The sequence below is a fragment of the Chenopodium album genome, chromosome 2, assembly GCF_948465745.1.
Source record: "Chenopodium album chromosome 2, dcCheAlbu1.1, whole genome shotgun sequence".
Lineage (NCBI taxonomy): Eukaryota > Viridiplantae > Streptophyta > Magnoliopsida > Caryophyllales > Amaranthaceae > Chenopodium > Chenopodium album.
In genome coordinates, this window is record NC_137835.1 from 28531074 (window position 1) to 28550054 (window position 18981).

The 18981-nt window shown below is 37.6% G+C and overlaps 1 non-coding gene across 1 annotated transcript; it reads right to left on the reverse strand.

Annotated features, from left to right (window-relative positions):
- Nucleotides 1–5485: 5485 nt before the first annotated feature.
- LOC145607933 (small nucleolar RNA R71) lies at nucleotides 5486–5592 on the reverse strand. Its single transcript, XR_014105668.1, has one exon. It is a non-coding gene; the product is annotated as a small nucleolar RNA R71 (small nucleolar RNA).
- Between the last annotated feature and the right edge of the window lie 13389 nt (nucleotides 5593–18981).

Genomic DNA, 18981 nt, shown 5'->3' on the forward strand with positions numbered 1-18981 from the left:
AGGCCGGTTAGAATCGTCAAACGGGTGATTAAGGGCTCGACATATGAGATACCAAGGCATTTGGACCGAGTATTAAATCCCTAAGGAGGAAATTTAGTTTGGGCCGAAGTTAATAGCCCAAACAAGAAGTCTAAGATGCCCAAGTTAGCCTCGCCCCCCGGGCGTTGCCTCACCCGAAGGCGGAAGAAGGGTTAGGGCATTGCTTCGCCCGAGCTCGCGCCCGACCAGGTGTGTGTTTTGGAGCGTCGTTTTCAATGATTTTACTCAATTTCTAATTAGGATTTTTAGAGGCTTTGTATAAATAAGTTTTAATAGATTTAGATACAAGTATCTCTCTTTCATTAGTTTAATCTTCTCTTAAGCTTAAACTTCTCTCTTGTTTTCACTCTCTACAACTTTGTTCTTTAATTCAACTCATTTTTTTCGTCAACTTTGGTAATGATTTCTTCCTTATTTATTTCAGTAATTTAATTTCTTTGATTCATCATGTCTTGTTTATTTGCTTTGATTAGTTTAGATTTAATTATGTGTGAGTAGTTTTCTTTCTAAAGTTTATGGGTGTAGACATCCAAATGTGTCTCCTCAAAACCAAACCCAGTGATGAATACCTTTCATGTCATTTGATTATCAAACGAAGTAAAAGTGTGAAAGGTCTAGTGATGTGGATGTTTTTTATTAAAATATCTCTCTTTTTGTTTTCAAAAATGTTTCTTTTTTCACTCTATTTATGAAAATGTACAATCCAATTTGGTTTGTTCCATGATAAGGGTCCAATAATGGTGTAGTGTGATCAGGCTCGAAAAGACCTTTCCAGCAATATATTATAAGCCCAATTCCGATGAATAATGAGGAAGTTATGGCCAAAATACTAAACTGGGCTCAAACCGGATTTTACCCACGACCCAATGATCATGTGGAGGGTTCAAAGGTTTAATCCTACTCCTAAACTAATTAGGATTTATTAGAAGCTTCTATGAGTTTCTAAAAGATCTTAATTATCCTTTTTGAAAAGATAAGATCAAAGAGTTTGAAATTGAATAAAAACTTTCCTTTTTTTAAGTCCTAATTCTATCCGAATTTAAAGATGTTCAAAGACAGTCAGATATTATTTTCGTGCCTCATAATCTTTATCTAAATATTATATGGTTAGATAGATCTTGAAGTTATCTTTTCATTCTTATATTATAATATTAATTTCGAGCTATAACGGAAAAGATATGAAAGAAATACGAAACTCTATCCAAAACTGATACCCTTCCATAATTTCGGCCATATCTTTTTATCTACAATATATTTTGATATAATTCTAATTGGGTTGGAAAGTAGACTTAAAGATCTTTCCAACGACATATTATATGACTTATTTGGAATTTTGGATCAAAAGATATGATAAAAACAAAATCCGCAAAAAAACTATCTCAGCACCAAATGACAGGTCTGTCGCCTGGCGCTGCTCCTCTGGCGCTAACTCCTCCCGTTGGTGACAAGAGGTCTTTTATTCCGAATAGGACTTGATTTGATTCCGTGCTATTTTTTCTATAAATAGGGATCGTATCTCCCCGTTTTAATCATTCACAACAATCATCTCTCTCTATTAAAAGCTAGAAGCTTTCCTTCTCTCTCTATTCTTTATCTAAACCTTCCCTTTTACAAAATTCCACATACATTAGCTTTAGACACACCTAGCAAAGTTCGAGGTTGCATTCTCCCTAGACGTGAAAAGTTTATAATTTCTGAGGGTTTGGTCCCAAACCTTATTACAATTCTTTAATTAGATTTACTGTTTTAATATTTTCCTTGAAGTTACTAACGTGTGTATTTTGTTATTAAAAAGAGGTACGAGGCATCGAATTAAGTACTTTAATTGCTTTATTGATCTTTTGATATAGAAATCATGCTTAGATTATTTTGTTAATTCCTAGTATCATGTTAGGATGTTTTATTGCTTCCTAGTATCGTGTTTAGGGTTAACTAATATTTTTGATATTATTATGATGCTTCTTATTTCTTTCTTTCTATCATGTTAGTATCATGTTAGGGATAAAGCTTTGATCTTTAATGTTTAGTGACATGCTAGGTTTTGTTATTAATCTTGTTAGTATCATGCCTAGGATCTTGCTATTATAATTTATTTTTTTACATGATTATGATTATGATGATGATTATTATGTTGCTTGATGTTAATTATTGTTATTGCTTGATCACATCTTTTATGTATGTTTAAAGGGAATTTGTACTTGTAATCACGCTTAATAAGATAATTAATAATCTTGTTTAGGATAATATGATTATAATTCAAGTGATCGCCAATAATAGTTTTATTTGTGCATTAATAATCAACCAACATAGATAAACAGGTTTAGGATTAACCTAATGATTGTATGTTAGTTAGAAAGCGCACATGAATACGAGAAGAATAAATTAGAGGCCTATTTTTAGGGCAGATTCAATCTCTTTTAGGTTGGATTTGAACTTTCATCCTCGAACTTCCAGTCATGATTCCAGACCTATTGGAGTTAACGATCTTCTGGATCGTTAAGGGGTGTAACCTTCACCCTGTGAACGGTTTACAATTTCCTAAAACTCGTGGGCGACTCTTTTACTCTAGCTTCCTTCCCTTTGGATGCCACCATGCTTAAGTGTATGATCACAGTGGGGCTCAAGTGTGGGATGCTTGAAGTATTTCCTACACTGGGGATCCATAAATAATATGAAGGGGTAATTTATTATTGTTGATTGTTAATGCTTGATTAATTTCCTATTGATTGATTTAATGCTATGCAATTAGATTAGGCCTGGTTTAATTGTATGAGTTATTAAATATTGATTCGAGATTCAAGAGATGAGAATTGATGTTTAGGCTTAGTTTCAATAGGGGGACTAATTTATAAATGGTTAAGTCGAGATTCGAGAGATGAGATTTAATACCGGTAAATTAACTATGTGATTGTAATACGTAGCGAAAGCCTTTTATGATCTAATTAGTTGATGCATTGATGATTGATTATTATGTTTTACCCTGAAATTTTATTTATTAGTGAACCTATACCCTAGGATTTTATTAATTGATTTAAACATACTTTATTCCCCCTTAGTTATTTGGAAAAATTGCTCCCATTAATCTGAACTTTACCTCGTCCGCCCAAATTAATCCCTAATTTGGATTATTCCTGATGTGTCTATTTTATATAGTATTTTACCCCCGTCCCTTGGTCATAATTAGTAGTGTTTTTGGCTCTTTAGAGCCACTTTTATTACTAATTGGTGTTTTCTAGTGTTTTCGTGGATTTGGTTGACTTTTGCAGGGATTTATACTTTTGGAGTATTTTTCCGAGATATTTTGAAGCAATCACGAACATTGGAGAAGCACGACCAGAGTTTATAGCCCAGGCCGGTTAGAGCCATCGAACCGGTGATTAAGGGCTTGGTATGTGTGATACCGGGGCATTTGGACCGAGTATTCAAGATCCAAAGAGGAAACCCAGATTGCCCGAAGAATTGGAGCCCAATCGTAGTCCAAATAGTGGCCCAAGAGAGCCGCCCGGCCAAAAAGGCTGGCGCCCGGAGGCGCGCCCGGCCGGGCGGGAGAAGCAAAGGTCGGCGCCCGGCCGGGCAAGGGAAGCAAAGGCTGGCGCCCGAAGGCGCGCCCGATCGGGCGCGTGTTATTGTTAGGAGACGATTAGCATCGTTTAAGTTAGTTTTAGTTTAGGATTCTTAAGGAGTATAAATACTTCTCCGTAAAACGAATTTAGTACTTCTTTACCTTCTTTTTACTCTTTCTTAATTTTTTATTCACTTTCTCTCTCTAACTCTTTTATCTCTCCTCTTAAACTCTTAGTATTATTTTCTCTCTATATAACTCTTGGTTTAATTTCAGTAATTTATTCTCTTTCTTTGATCATGTCTCCTCTAATTGTCTTGATTTGTTTAGTTTTAATTATGTGTGAGTAGTTTTATTTTTAGGGTTTATGGGGATCCATAATAATATGAAGGGGTAATTTATTGTTGTTAATTATCAATGCTAGATTAATTTCCTATTGATTGATTTAATGCTCTGTGACTAGATTAGGCCTATCTTTTATGCATGAGTTTGACAACATTGATTCGAGATTCGACAGATGAGAATTAATGTTTAGGTCTAGTTTCAATAGGCAGGTTAATTTATAAATGGTTAAGTCGAGATTCGAGAGATGAGATTTAATACCGGTAAATTAATTGTGTGATTGTAATACGTAGCGAAAGCCCTTTACAATCTGGTTAATTGATGCTTTGATGGTTGACTATTATTGATTATTGGTATTGCATGATAATTTCTTATTGAATTGTTTTAACGTTTTACAATTGCGGCTTGTAAAAGTATAGCAATATTGAATTGATGAATCGAGCAGATGTTAATTTGATATTAAAGGCTATTTTCAATAAGGACTTAGATCTAGTAAATTGCGAGAGCCTGTTAGATCTATGTTGTTTAATAAATTGCGAGAGCCTGTTAATCATGTTATTTATGCAATGTCAATGATTGATTATTATGTTTTACCCTGGAGTATTATTTATTGGTGAACCTATGCCCTAGATCCTTTTTATTTATTATTTTCTCCCTATTCTCAATCTTAGTAGTTTAGTTTCTTATTCAAATATAAATATTGGTTACTTAATAATCTAGATTATTTTAGTTAATTAGGAATAGAAAGACTTGTTTCCCTGTGGAGATCGACCCTACTTCCCTATCTACTTTAGTTAGAGGATTTAGGAATTATTTTTGATTAGGGGATACGACTTTACCCTGTCAAAATTTGGCACCGTTGCCGGGGAAACGGTTTTATTTTTATTTCTGATTGTTTTTGTAGTCTAGATTATTTCCTTTTTGTCTCAGAGAGCGTTAGTTCTCTGAGACAAATCTCATATTTGGTTCTAGTTTTTGTTTATGCCCAGGTGTTCCAGATCAGGTTACATCCCATTCGATCCTGAGATCGAACATTCCTTCCATAGACAGAAAAATCTCTACAAGCAAATCCTGGCAGATTCTGGTGATAATAATAATAATCACCGCGATCCTCCAACTGATTCTAGCGATTTAGAGGCATCATCAGACGCAGAATCAGAGATGACGGCTCCAAAGAAGCTTAGTGATTATTCACAACCAAAGCTTACGGATTTTCCACATCTCACCCCTACTCCGGCTCTTGATGGGGTTCAATTTGAAATTAAACCTCAATTTATAACGATGATATAGAGGAAGCAATTCAGTGGAGCCAAGGGTGAAGACCCGAATCTTCACATTGCCGACTATTGTCAATATTGCAACACCATCAGGCAAGCCGGGGTCACTCAAGACCAAATCAGGGAGATTCTCTTTCCCTTCTCTTTAACTGGAAAAGCTAAATTGTGGTTTAATGGCTTAAATAGAATTACACTTGGTATAACTGACTGGGAAACTCTTGTTTTGAATTTCTATAACAAGTATTATCCTGCAGAGAGAACAGCAGTACTACGGAGTGCAATTCAGAACTTTGCCCAAGAAGCCGATGAGTTTTTATATGAGGCTTGGGAGAGGTTCAAGGACCTACAAAGAGAATGCCCTCACCATAATTTAGCACAATGGCAGTTGATCCAAGCCTTTTATAACGACATTGGAAATTCTTCTAGAATAATTCTAGACTCTGCAGCTAGTGGGAGATTTATGAATCTTAATGTTGATGATGCACGACAGGTTATTGAAGATATGGCGATACACAATTCCCAATACGGGAATCCCAGAGGATTTGCTAACAAGGGGAAGCATAGTGTCAACTCTGTATCCTTTTTGCAAGCTCAACTAACCTCTATTTGCCAAAAATTAGATAATCTGAGTACTGCTAATGTAGCCAATGTTTCTGCGATTAATAATAATTCTAATGAGGCTTTCTGTGAAAATTGTGGTATTGTAGGTCATTGGGAGCAGGATTGCAGGAGTTCCGTGGAGCAAGTTAATGCCTTCTAAGCTTATAGGCAGAATAACCCATACTCCAACACTTACAATCCTGGGTATCGGAATCATCCATACCTTTCCTACCGGAGCACTAATGTTCAAAATCCACCACCACAAGAACCACAGGCGCCACAGCAACAGCAGCAGAAATATTATCATCCCAATGCTAGCCAGAAGAACCAACCACAATAAACCTCCTCATCTTCCGACCCTTCTTTGGCGGAAATTAGAGCAATGTTGGTCAATATGCAAAAGCACATGGAGAGTAGAGATGCGACAATTGATCAAATTCTAGCGCATAATAAAATTGTAGATAATCAAATTGCGCAACTCTCCGCTACTCTACAAGCACGCCAACATGGAGCCCTGCCGGCACAGCCGACTAGGCCTACGGATCAAGCATTTGCAATTACTCTAAGGAGTGGTTCAAACTATGAAGGGCCCTCTATGCCCAGAGTTGATGAACCTGTTTTATCAAATAATGCTAATCTTGATTCCATTAAACCAGACAATGTAGTTGATAGCCCTGCAGGGCTAAAGGATAATACTAACATATCTAATTCTACATTGCAGGGTACAACTCCAGAGAAGGTGGCTACTCCAGACAAGAATAAGAATGCTCCAAAGCCAATCATCAAACTTCCTTTCCCCAATCGTCAATTGAAGACAAACTTGGATAAGCAGTTTGGTAAGTTCCTGGAGGTGGTTAAAGATTTGAAGGTAACAGTCCCCTTTACTGAATTAATCACACAAATCCCCTCATATGCAAAATTTATGAAAGAAATTTTGACGAGAAAAAGGTCTATTAGTGAGGTAGAGACAGTAGCTTTCACTGCAGAGTGTAGTGCCGTACTTCAAAATAAGTCTCCACCTAAATTAAAAGATTCGGGTAGTTTTTCTATCCCTTGTCATATTGGCAATCTCTTGATTGATAATGCATTATGTGATTTGGGTGCTAGTGTTAACGTCATGCCATTATCTGTGTGTTCTAAGTTGAATATGGGTAAGTTAAAAGCTACCAATATAACTCTACAAATGGCCGACCGTTCTTTCAAATACCCCTTAGGTGTTTAGAGGATGTCCCCGTTAGAGTAGGTAAATTTTATATACCTGTGGATTTTGTTGTTCTTGATATGGCTGAGGATATGCAAACCCCAATTATTTTGGGTAGACCATTCCTTAACACTGCAGGAGCAATCATAGATGTAAGAAGTGGTAAGTTAACACTATCAGTAGGGGACGATAAAGTGGTTTTTAATCTGAATAATGCCCCTAAAAGCTCCATGACTGAGGAGAAATGTTTCAGTGTTAATGTGGTTGTAAGTTATTCTAATAAGCCCCAAGCTCTTGAAAAAGATCCCTTTGAGGTGGTATCTTGTGTTGCATCCTTTTCAGATGAGATATGCAAATGGCAGAAGGGAGTCGATGCAATAGAAAGAGCACTCTACAATGTTGGTCTTGGTTTCGAGGATGAACAAGTGGAACCGATCGAGCAAGTTGTGCGAATCGAGCCTACGGTAAGTGTTCCGCCAGATAGAGTTGCAAGTGTTGAACGCAATGACAATTTGAAGCAACATTCGATCGAAGAAGGGTTTTTAGTGCGTAGCATTGAAGATCCCCCAGTCCAAGTCAAGGAGGATTGATATGTCCATTTTATATAGTGTTTTACCCCCGTCCCGTGGTCGTTATTAGTAGTGTTTTTGGCTCTTTCGGGCCACTTTTATTACTAATTTGTGTGTTCTAGTGTTTTCGTAGTTTTAGTTGTATTTTACAGGAAATTGCACTCTTGGAGCATTTTCCCGGGCTTTATTGGATCGACTACGGAAGCTAGAAGAGCACGACCACTTTTGAAGCCCAAGACCGGTGAGAGCCGGTGATTAAGGGCTCGGTAATCGGGATACCGAGGTATATGGACCGAGTGATCAAGACCCTAAGTGGATATCCGGATTGGGCCGAAGAAATAAGCCCAATCGAAGCTCCGAGCCTCGAGGTGAAGCAAGGGCCCGATCGGGCAGCTTAGCTCGATCGGGCAAGGCGCGCAAGATGTGTGCTGGTGCGTGGCCAAAGGCGCGCCCGATCGGGTGAGCTGCTAGCTCGATCGGGCGCGGCTGTGAGAAGAGCAGTGCGAGAAAAAAGGCGCGCCCGATCGGGCGGCCTCTAGCCCGATCGAGCGCGTGTTTCTGGAAAGGCTCTTTTGTCGAGCAATTAGTTTCTAATTAGGAGTTGTTTTAGTTTTGTTTAAGTACGTTTTTAGGACGATTAATTTCACGGACCTTCTTTCTTAGACTTTCTCTCTCTACTTAGTTTTCTCTCTCTTAATCTCTCTCTAAACCTTTGTTCTTAATTCTACTCTTAATTCCAGATTTATTTTGGTAACGATTTCTCTTCCCTTAATCTTAGTTATTTATTTTATTCCTTTCATCATGATTTATTTTATTACCTTGATTAGTTTAATTTTTAATATGTGTGAGTAGTTTAATTTCTAGGGTTTATGGGGATCTAATAAATAATATGAAGGGGTAAATTATTGTTGTTGATTATCAATGCTAGATTAATTTCCTATTGATTGATTTAATGCTCTGTGACTAGATTAGGCCTATCTTTTATGCATGAGTTTGACAATATTGATTCAAGAATCGAGAGATGAGAATTAATGTTTAGGTCTAGCTTCAATAGGCAAGTTAATTTATAAATGGTTAAGTCAAGATTCGAGAGATGAGATTTAATACCGGTAAATTAATTGTGTGATTGTAATACGTAGCGAGAGCCCTTTACAATCTGATTAATTGATGCATTGATGATTGACTATTATTGATTATTGGTATTGCATGATGATTTCTTATTGGATTGTTTTAATGTTTTACAATTGCGGCTTGTAAAAGTATAGCAATATTAAATTGATGAATCGAGCAGATGTTAATTTGATATTAAAGGCTATTTTCAATAAGAACTTAGATCTAGTAAATTGAGAGAGCCTGTTAGATCTATGTTGATTAATAAATTGCGAGAGCCTGTTAATCATGTTATTTATGCAATGTCAATGATTGATTACTATGTTTTACCCTGGAGTATTATTTATTGGTGAACCTATGCCCTAGATCTTTTCATATATTGTTTTCTTCCCATTCTCAACCTTAGTAGTCTAGTCTTTTACTTAATTATAAATATTGGTTACTTAAATAATTTAGATTATAATATTTAATTAGGAGTAAAAAGACTTGTTTCCCTGTGGAGATCGACCCTACTTCCCTATCTACCTTAGTTAGTGATTTAGGTAATTATTTTTGATTAGGGGATACGACTTTACCCTGTCAAGGATCCACCAGATAAGGCGACTTGGCGTCCCACAGGTTATGTCAGGAAGCCGCATCGCAGCCTAAACATCGCTAGACCGGGTGAGAAACCACCCGATCAAGCGTTAGGCCAAGGGTCCTAGAAATTGTACTTGGTAAGAAGGTCGTGCGGGACCTAGGTAAACCAGCGCTTTGCGGGAGGCAACCCGTATTTCTAATGTTTTTTTAGTCTAATTTTTCTTTTCTTTTTCTTACGAGAGGAGAGATGAGGGAATTTAATGAGTTTTATGAGTGTTTGTACAGGTTTGAAGGAAAAGAGTTAGCCAATTTTTTGAGAAAAGAAGAAAATTAACGTTCCCCGATTAGTATCGGGCCCGACCGGGCGAAGCCCGCCCGATCGGGCGCGAGAGCAAGGTTCTAAAAATAAGAAAATTCGCCCGACCGGGCGCGAAACTTGACGTTTACAGACTTAATTTTCCGCCCGACCGGGCGCGAGAAAGGCGAAAATTTAGAGTTAAAAATCGCCCGATCGGGCGCGAGAGCTAGAAGATATTTTGGTCGTCAGATCGCCCGACCGGGCGAGTGGCGCCCAACCGGGCGCAAACAAAAGGTAATTTAGATCGCCCGACCGGGCGCGAGAACCTGTACGAGAATCTTCCAGATCGCCCGGCCAGGCAACCCACCGCCCGACCGGGCGCGAGCCCATCCGCCCTCTTCTTCTTCTTCTTTCTTTCTTCTTTCTTTCTCCATTTCTTCTTTCCTCCATTACTTTCTCTCTCTAAAACTCGAATTTTCTCTAACTTCTCTCTAAGATTTCTCCTTCATTTCTTATCCAAATTCAAAACTCTTTACATATTTGTGATCCTCTCTTCACCCTCTTCACTTTCATACAAAAATTTTTCAGTTTTAATTCAATAAATTTTCGACCCATTTCTTCTACATGGCTTCAAAGAGGGCAAGATCCATTTTTGGGAGGAGTACGACCAAGACTTGCAGCTCCCGTATTGGCCGACGATCCGGATCGTGAGCCGGGAACAAAAAGAACGATTGGAGCATTTGGTCGGTCGTGAGGTAATTCCTTCTCGGTGGTTACACCGCCCTACCTTAGAATCATATGGTTTGTTGATTTTGTTAAACGATTTTTGAATGATATTGGCATGAGAAAATTTGTTGACATGCATTATCCTACATACCGAGAACTTACCTGTGAATTCCTGTCCACTTTTCATGTTGTTAGTAGTAGGAATGGGCCTAATTTATTTTTCAGGTTAAATAATAGAAATATTAGTTTAACTTTTGTTGAATTTTGTAAAATTTTTGAATTAAATTCTGAATTATCTCACCAGTGGCATGCAGATTATAAATTGGGTGACTTATATTATGTTCTGACTGGTTTACCTGCCCCCGACCCCCAACATGCTAGTACCAAACCTATTCACCACCCCGTCCCAAAAATCTGGCAAAGATTTGCGGGTCTGTGTTTTTTAGGTAGGGCCGAGCCTCATAACGCTCAAACCAACGAACTAGCTATCATAGGACACTATGTATACGGGTTCGGGAAATTAAACATAGGCAGGTTTATAGTTCACCACTTGAGTCGGCACGCCACAGCCAGCACCACTTCCAAGTCCCCTATCCGTTTAGGTGGCCTTATCACTCGAATAGCGGTGAAAAGGCCGGTTTTGTAGTAGACGGACCCCACCAGCTGACCAACTGTGGACCATATACCTACATGACTGCTAGGTATTTTGAGGATGTGGGGTGGGTTAGACCGGATAGCGAGCAGACACCCTTTTGGTGTATTCGGACTGGGAACAAGCAACCTTTGCCCATTTTTCCCCTTCCCAGTCCAGACTTGACCGCCTTTCCCCCGGGGCAACTCTCTTACACCTATGATGCTTTAGTTGCCAACGCTAGGGGGCAGGCTCCACCACCACCAGTTCCACCACCCCAGCCTCAGCCCGAGGTGGTTTTCTCTCCACCTCGTATGTCCCATTCCGTCCCTCATGTTGACTCTGACCCAGTTTGGGATCTCCAGAGTATAGGTCAGGCCCTAGGACGTATCGAGCATTCGCATACTGACCTTAGGAGGATGGTAGGCTCTATTGACCAAAGGTTAGGGTACCTAGAGAGGAACCAGGGTAGAGCTCTCTACCCTATGTATGATGATTATGCTCGTCGGGGCAACATTCCCGACGACGCTATTCACCCTGACTGGTTTCAGCCTCCACCCCAGGGATACGATAGGGATCCCACTGCCCGTGGTATTTACACTTACTATTCTTCCTTTTTCGGGTACAGGCAGGACATTCCTTTCGGGGGACCGGCAGGGGGGAGTTTTCACGCTGATTATTTTGGTGGTAGCTCTTCTGGTGCAGGTGGTGCAGGTGGCAGTGGAGGTGCGGGCTTCGGCTCGATGGACGAGGATGATGAGGACTAGCTATGCTGGGCTAGTTTCCGAGCCAATGAGGACATTGTCTGATTCTGGCTTGGGGGAGATTTTGGTTTGGTATTTTTCTTTATCCCTTTTCTTTTATTTTTGGTGTGTTTTCTTAGGTTAGTTTTATTGCTTTCTTTATATATAAAAATCAAAAAAATTGAAAAATAAAAAAATCCAAAAATACGTTCCAATGAATTATAAATTATGCTTCCCTGTGCCCCTTACTTGAGAAATTTGTTTTGATTCTTGGTATTTGATGATAGGCATTGTGGATTAGTTGATCATGATTTGATGTTTGATTGCCTTGAAACCTTAAAATGCGTCAATTTTGTCCAACTACTTGTGAATATAGTGCTTGACTAGTTGATTTGGTAAGGAATGTGTGATAGTTCCATAGTTCCTGGTATGTCAATGAATTTGAGTATTGGTTTGCAACTATAAGTAATGTTTATATGATTCATTATTATGCACATTGTGGAGGACGAAGGCATTTGTTCTTTTAGGTAGCCTCCAAACATTGTAGATACATTTGTTCCCTTCTTGCTACCCATGTTGTTACCTTGACCTTTTTGTTGTTTATTAGCCACATTACAAGCCTATTTTGCCCCATTTATTACTAGTCCCAAGCTTGGCTTGGGGGAGCTATTAGTGAGTGAGGTGAGGGAGTTTGTAGTGTGCTTATTATTTGCACAATTTGGGTGGGATTTGAGAAGTTGTTTTGTTGTTATTCATGCTTATTTTTGATGAGTATGAGAGTTATATTTTCTTGAAAAAAATAAAGCATGATATTATGAGAAAAAAAAGAGAAGTTCAAAGAAAAAAATTTTGAAAAAAATAAGTGAACTTCAATAAAAAAAAAAAAAATGTTCAAATGTTCTAGTTGGAGGTAGATCAAAAGAAAAAAATTGAGCCTCAATGAAAAAATTCAAGTTTGGAAAATAAGTTTGTTTATTCACTCTATTACTCCATTATTATATCTTATGAGTGAAATTGTAAGTGTTGGGATTATTTATTATGATTGGAGTTTATTTGGTTGATGTTCGAGTTGGTTATGTAGGAGATGTATGATCATTATTTATTTTGATCATGGGTTTTATTAGGATATGGCTCCTTTAAGCATAGCTTTTCTCTCACTTATTCCCAAATTTATCCTACCCTTTACCCTAGCCTTACATTACAAGCTTTAAAGACCTTCCGACCTTTGTGCATAGAATTGTATGAATGTGAAAGTGTTGTTTATCAATGCAAGTTATGATTTGGCATATTTCGAGTCGACTAGTAGGATTGAGCGTTCATTGTTTTATACACACGAGAGTGTGAGTTGGGAGGGCATTGTTCACATTAAAGGGGTGGTTGGAGAGCGATCGAGTACATCTTTTACTCGCCACATAAATAAGAGTTGAGTGTGTGAGCACTAGTCTTGAATTCTATATGCTCTTGTGGTTTGCTCTGTTTGACAGTTGTTAGGGAAGAAAGGTAATTGGATGGATTTGATTGGTTGACTCTGAAGCGTGTTTATTTGATTTACTCTGGATCGTTTGTGCTTGATTTTTACTTTTGGGGTGAAGCATATTTATTGATTCATTGATGAGATCTTTGCTTAGGGACAAGCAAAGGTTTGTCTTGGGGGAGTTTGATGTGTTTATTTTATATAGTATTTTACCCCCGTCCCTTGGTCATAATTAGTAGTGTTTTTGGCTCTTTAGAGCCACTTTTATTACTAATTGGTGTTTTCTAGTGTTTTCGTGGATTTGGTTGACTTTTGCAGGGATTTATACTTTTGGAGTATTTTTCCGAGATATTTTGAAGCAATCACGAACATTGGAGAAGCACGACCAGAGTTTATAGCCCAGGCCGGTTAAAGCCATCGAACCGGTGATTAAGGGCTTGGTATGTGTGATACCGGGGCATTTGGACCGAGTATTCAAGACCCAAAGAGGAAACCCAGATTGGCCCGAAGAATTGGAGCCCAATCGTAGTCCAAATAGTGGCTCAAGAGAGCCGCCCGGCCAAAAAGGCTGGCGCCCAGAGGCGCGCCCGGCCGGGCGGGAGAAGCAAAGGTCGGCGCCCGGCCAAAGAGGCTGGAGCCCGGAGGCGCGCCCGGCCGGGCAAGGGAAGCAAAGGCTGGCGCCCGAAGGCGCGCCCGATCGGGCGGTGCCTCGCCCGATCGGGCGCGTGTTATTGTTAGGAGACGATTAGCATTGTTTAAGTTTGTTTTAGTTTAGGATTCTTAAGGAGTATAAATACTTCTCCGTAAAACGAATTTAGTACTTCTTTACCTTCTTTTTACTCTTTCTTAATTTTTTATTCACTTTCTCTCTCTAACTCTTTTCTCTCTCCTCTTAAACTCTTAGTATTATTTTCTCTCTATATAACTCTTGGTTTAATTTCAGTAATTTATTCTCTTTCTTTGATCATGTCTCCTCTAATTGTCTTGATTTGTTTAGTTTTAATTATGTGTGAGTAGTTTTATTTCTAGGGTTTATGGGGATCCATAAATAATATGAAGGGGTAATTTATTATTGTTAATTATCAATGCTAGATTAATTTCCTATTGATTGATTTAATGCTCTGTGACTAGATTAGGCCTATCTTTTATGCATGAGTTTGACAACATTGATTCGAGATTCGACAGATGAGAATTAATGGTTAGGTCTAGTTTCAATAGGCAGATTAATTTATAAATGGTTAAGTCGAGATTCGAGAGATGAGATTTAATACCGGTAAATTAATTGTGTGATTGTAATACGTAGCGAAAGCCCTTTACAATCTGGTTAATTGATGCTTTGATGGTTGACTATTATTGATTATTGGTATTGCATGATAATTTCTTATTGAATTGTTTTAACGTTTTACAATTGCGGCTTGTAAAAGTATAGCAATATTGAATTGATGAATCGAGCAGATGTTAATTTGATATTAAAGGCTATTTTCAATAAGGACTTAGATCTAGTAAATTGCGAGAGCCTGTTAGATCTATGTTGTTTAATAAATTGCGAGAGCCTGTTAATCATGTTATTTATGCAATGTCAATGATTGATTATTATGTTTTACCCTGGAGTATTATTTATTGGTGAACCTATGCCCTAGATCCTTTTTATTTATTATTTTCTCCCTATTCTCAATCTTAGTAGTTTAGTTTCTTATTCAAATATAAATATTGGTTACTTCATAATCTAGATTATTTTAGTTAATTAGGAATAGAAAGACTTGTTTCCCTGTGGAGATCGACCCTACTTCCTTATCTACTTTAGTTAGAGGATTTAGGAATTATTTTTTATTAGGGGATACGACTTTAGGGGGTATTAATTTCTATTGTAGCCAATTTACCTGAAACCGGTTAATCATTTTTTTGCACACGTGTCAATATGTAATTGGTTGGAAAAAAAAAGAGAAAATAAAAAAATTAAATTTCCTAAAACTAACCCAACACCTGTCCCTCCTCCACCACCACCGACGCACACCCTCCCCACACGCAGCCCATCGCAGCCAACCACCACACGCACTCCTTTCCTAGCCCACCACTATCGGAAAACCCATCACAGCCTCCCCCCCCCCCCCAAAAAAAAAAAATCGACCACCACAAATGGCCGAAAATGGCCAGCCACCACACCCACTACACGGCTGTTTCCCCAACAAAAAAACAACCCCCTCCCCAAAATCGACCACCAAAAGTGGCCACAAATGGCCGAAATTGGTCGATGTTGGGGCTGAATGGTTGATTTCAACCCTTTATCATCCGATTTCGAACGTTGGTGGCTGATTTCGTCGCCATTTTGTAGTGTTTTGAATGTTAGGGTTAGGGGTTAGGATTTGAGGGATTTTGGCTGGTTTGCGGGGTGATCGAAGAGGAAAGGAGAGGTGATCAGGGAAGCACCGGCATCGGCGCTCGTCGTGGTGGAAGCGGGCTATTGCTGGTGGTCGTGGTGACAGTAGGATGTGTGTGGAGTTGTAGAGAAGGGGAAGCAGGGAGGTTGGTGGAGTGTGTGAAGTGCGCAAGGAAGGGGAAGCGGAGAGGTGGGCAAGGAGGCGGCAATACGGAGGTGGGGGAAGGGGAGGTGGGCAAGGAGGCTGTCGGCGTCTGGTTGCTGGTGGCCGTGGTGGTCTGGTTGTAGAGAGGGAAGGGGAAGGAGGGAGGAGAGAGGAGAGAGAAGGTACTTTTTTTAATTTAATTTATTTTATTATTTTCTTTTAACTTTATTTATTTATTTTAATTTTAATTTTTTTAAGCGAATCATACGCTGACACGTGTCTAGGTAACCGGCTACATCAAGTTAGATGACCGGTTGGATTCAATAGAATTTAATACCCCCTAAAGTTGGGAATGATGAGGAATAATCCAAATTAGGGATTAATTTAGGCGGACGAGGCAAAGTTCAGATTGATGGGAGCAGTTTTTCCTAGTTATTTTAATCATATCTATAATCTAGTTACTATATAATTTAGATTATATTAATTAATTAGGAATAGGAAGACTTGTTTCCCTGTGGATCGGCCCTTCTTCCCTACCTGCATAGTTAGAGGATTTAGGAATTATTTTTGATAAGGTAATATGACTTTATCCTGTCAACTATGAGGAAAAAATAAAATACTACCACGAAGAAGACTAATACAACAACCACTACTACGACTCAATTGTTTACCGCGGTACCTGAATTTTGTATCCAATATCCGAGAGCTAAAAATACCGTACCGATCGACCACTACTAGCGGCGAGGTTGTCGACGAAGCAAATCGGGACCATATAGAACGTATCTCCGAGCAAGTATCAAATGAAAGACCCAAACATTACAGATCCATAAAAAGAGGAGAGATAAGATTGTAACCAAGAGGGAAATTTGATTTATCTAACGAAAAGTAACTATGGTCTACTTCCGTTAACGCCTTCATGCCAACCCCTGCCTACGCATCAATTATTGGTGCAACAACAATTAGTTAGGCATATATAGCAAAAGACGCATGTACCCTTCATATATCACTTGAAAAGTCCAAAATACCCCCAGATAAATGAAATTCGTTAATCTGGGGAATGAAACGGGTAGCGCTCCATAATTTTAGGCAATTTAATCGGTTTTAACTTAATTATTCATTAGTGATAAGTGTGGTAGTTGGGGTATTAAAACAAGATATATAGTGGAGTTTATACATTTTTGAAAAATAAAATAGAGGACTTTATTATTATTATTATTATTATTATTATTATTATTATTATTATTATTAAATACTTTATTGAAAAGTAAGGAATGGGAGAGGGGAAAAAATGAAAATAAAAATAAAAATTATACGAGTAGTAGATTTAGGTCGAGACCATAAGAAGAGATAAAAATAATCTAAGCCCTTAGATCTTGTTAATCGGACAACTCACATGCTTTCTGTGTCATTGATGACATTTTTGTAATATTTTAACTTTATACAGTAGTTTCCAATTTTATTTCTCAAAAGTAAATGAAAATTCAGTAAAAGTAAATGAAATCAGTCTTAAAGTAAATGAAATTGCCTTTAAAAAATGGAAAAAAGTTTGTAAACAGTGAAATTACGAGAATGCTATTAATGAGAGCGGGTGCAATGTGAACCATTAAATGGAGTGCGATCAATGGTTGATATTAGTTTCTAATTCCTATTATTCACATTGGTTCTCACATGATCATATATGTGTGTGTGTGTGTGTGTGTGTTTTTGATTGGAAGGAGAGAAAAATAGTTATGCAAGTGAAGTTAGTGGGAAAGAGAGTTAATAAAATATTAGCGAGTCCTTACCAAATTAAAAAGTGTGTAATAGTTATTAAACATATGTAAAAGAAAGTGCTGCGATTATTACAAAACAGAGGGAGATTAAAATATGCTTCATTCGTTTTTTATACACTATTCACGTGTTTTACTTTAATTAACTTTGATGAGTTATATTAATCTGTGAAATCTTGTTATATTCGTCTCGATTTATACTATTTTAATTTAAACTATTTATAATTTTCACATATTGGTAATTAATGACAACGATTTCAATTATGTATCGACAAACGTGAAAAAAAAGTGTTGCTATTATAAAGAAACTGAGAAATTAGCTATTTGCCAAAATTGGAAATATACGAGTAACACACAATCGCATTTAGTAATAGTAATTATAACACTTATAAAAACGGATAAAGTATTCCAGACCGCTGCATACGTGGGCTTTCTTTTGGGACGGAGCCACCACGAATCAAAACAAGCAATCAGTAAGCAACTTTAATGCACTTTTTCGCCTTTAAATAAGTGGTGGAAGTCCAAAGTAGAAAATGGAAAAAATAGCAATCTACCATAAGAAAGCCGCCCAGCATCAATCCAAAATCCCATCTACTTGAGCAACAAAGATGGAAATATTTAATGTCAATATCAATTACGGTTAGTAGTCAACTTGAACAACTATTCTTTTTCTTTCCAAGATTATACAATGACTGAGAATAGGGCACGTATTTCAACACTTCTAAATTACTCAGGTGGGCGCTACCCTTCTTTTAAAGCTCATCGAGTCATCATTCATCTCCCTCCTCCCGTTTTCTTTCCCGTCTCATTTAAAACGGAACTGAATTAAATTGATTGGAACTGAACTGAACTGACTGAACTAAATTGATTGGAGTTGAACTGAACTAAAATTAAGTAAATGTGAACAGGTCCTTAGATATGTTAATTGAATCGTTCACATGCTTCTTGTGTTATTAATGCTATTTCGTAATATTTTAACTTTATAAAATAGTTTCAGTTTCACTTAACAAGTGATCAACGACTGAGATTAGGGATTACTTTGTCAGAGTCATAGTCGTTACTCGGTCATTTTTGTAGAGGATACTTTATTTTTTTTACAAGCGGATACATGCTATTAAATTAGTATTAATATATCTTTTTTTTTCATAATATCAACTAAACCATTGTTTATATAAGTGCTTCATTTTTTGAGTTTTACATGATTCACATAATCAACTTTTGACCAATGTTAGTAATTACGAGTAATACATAAGAAAACATATAATCATGTCAATACTTTGCAAACGTTTCATTCATAGTACAATATATTTTTATCTAAGTGTAAACTTTTTATAATATATATTTAATTTTAATTAAAGATGTAAATCATGTAATTGATCAAAGTTCTACATTGGCACATTCAAACAGTTAAAAAAGGACACTTAAAAATGCAAAGATTTTTTCCCCCAATACTTCATATATTAATAATTAAACTTATACATTGACATGTACTGATTTGCATAACCAAATTTTGTTAATTATAAAAAAAAATAAAAAAAA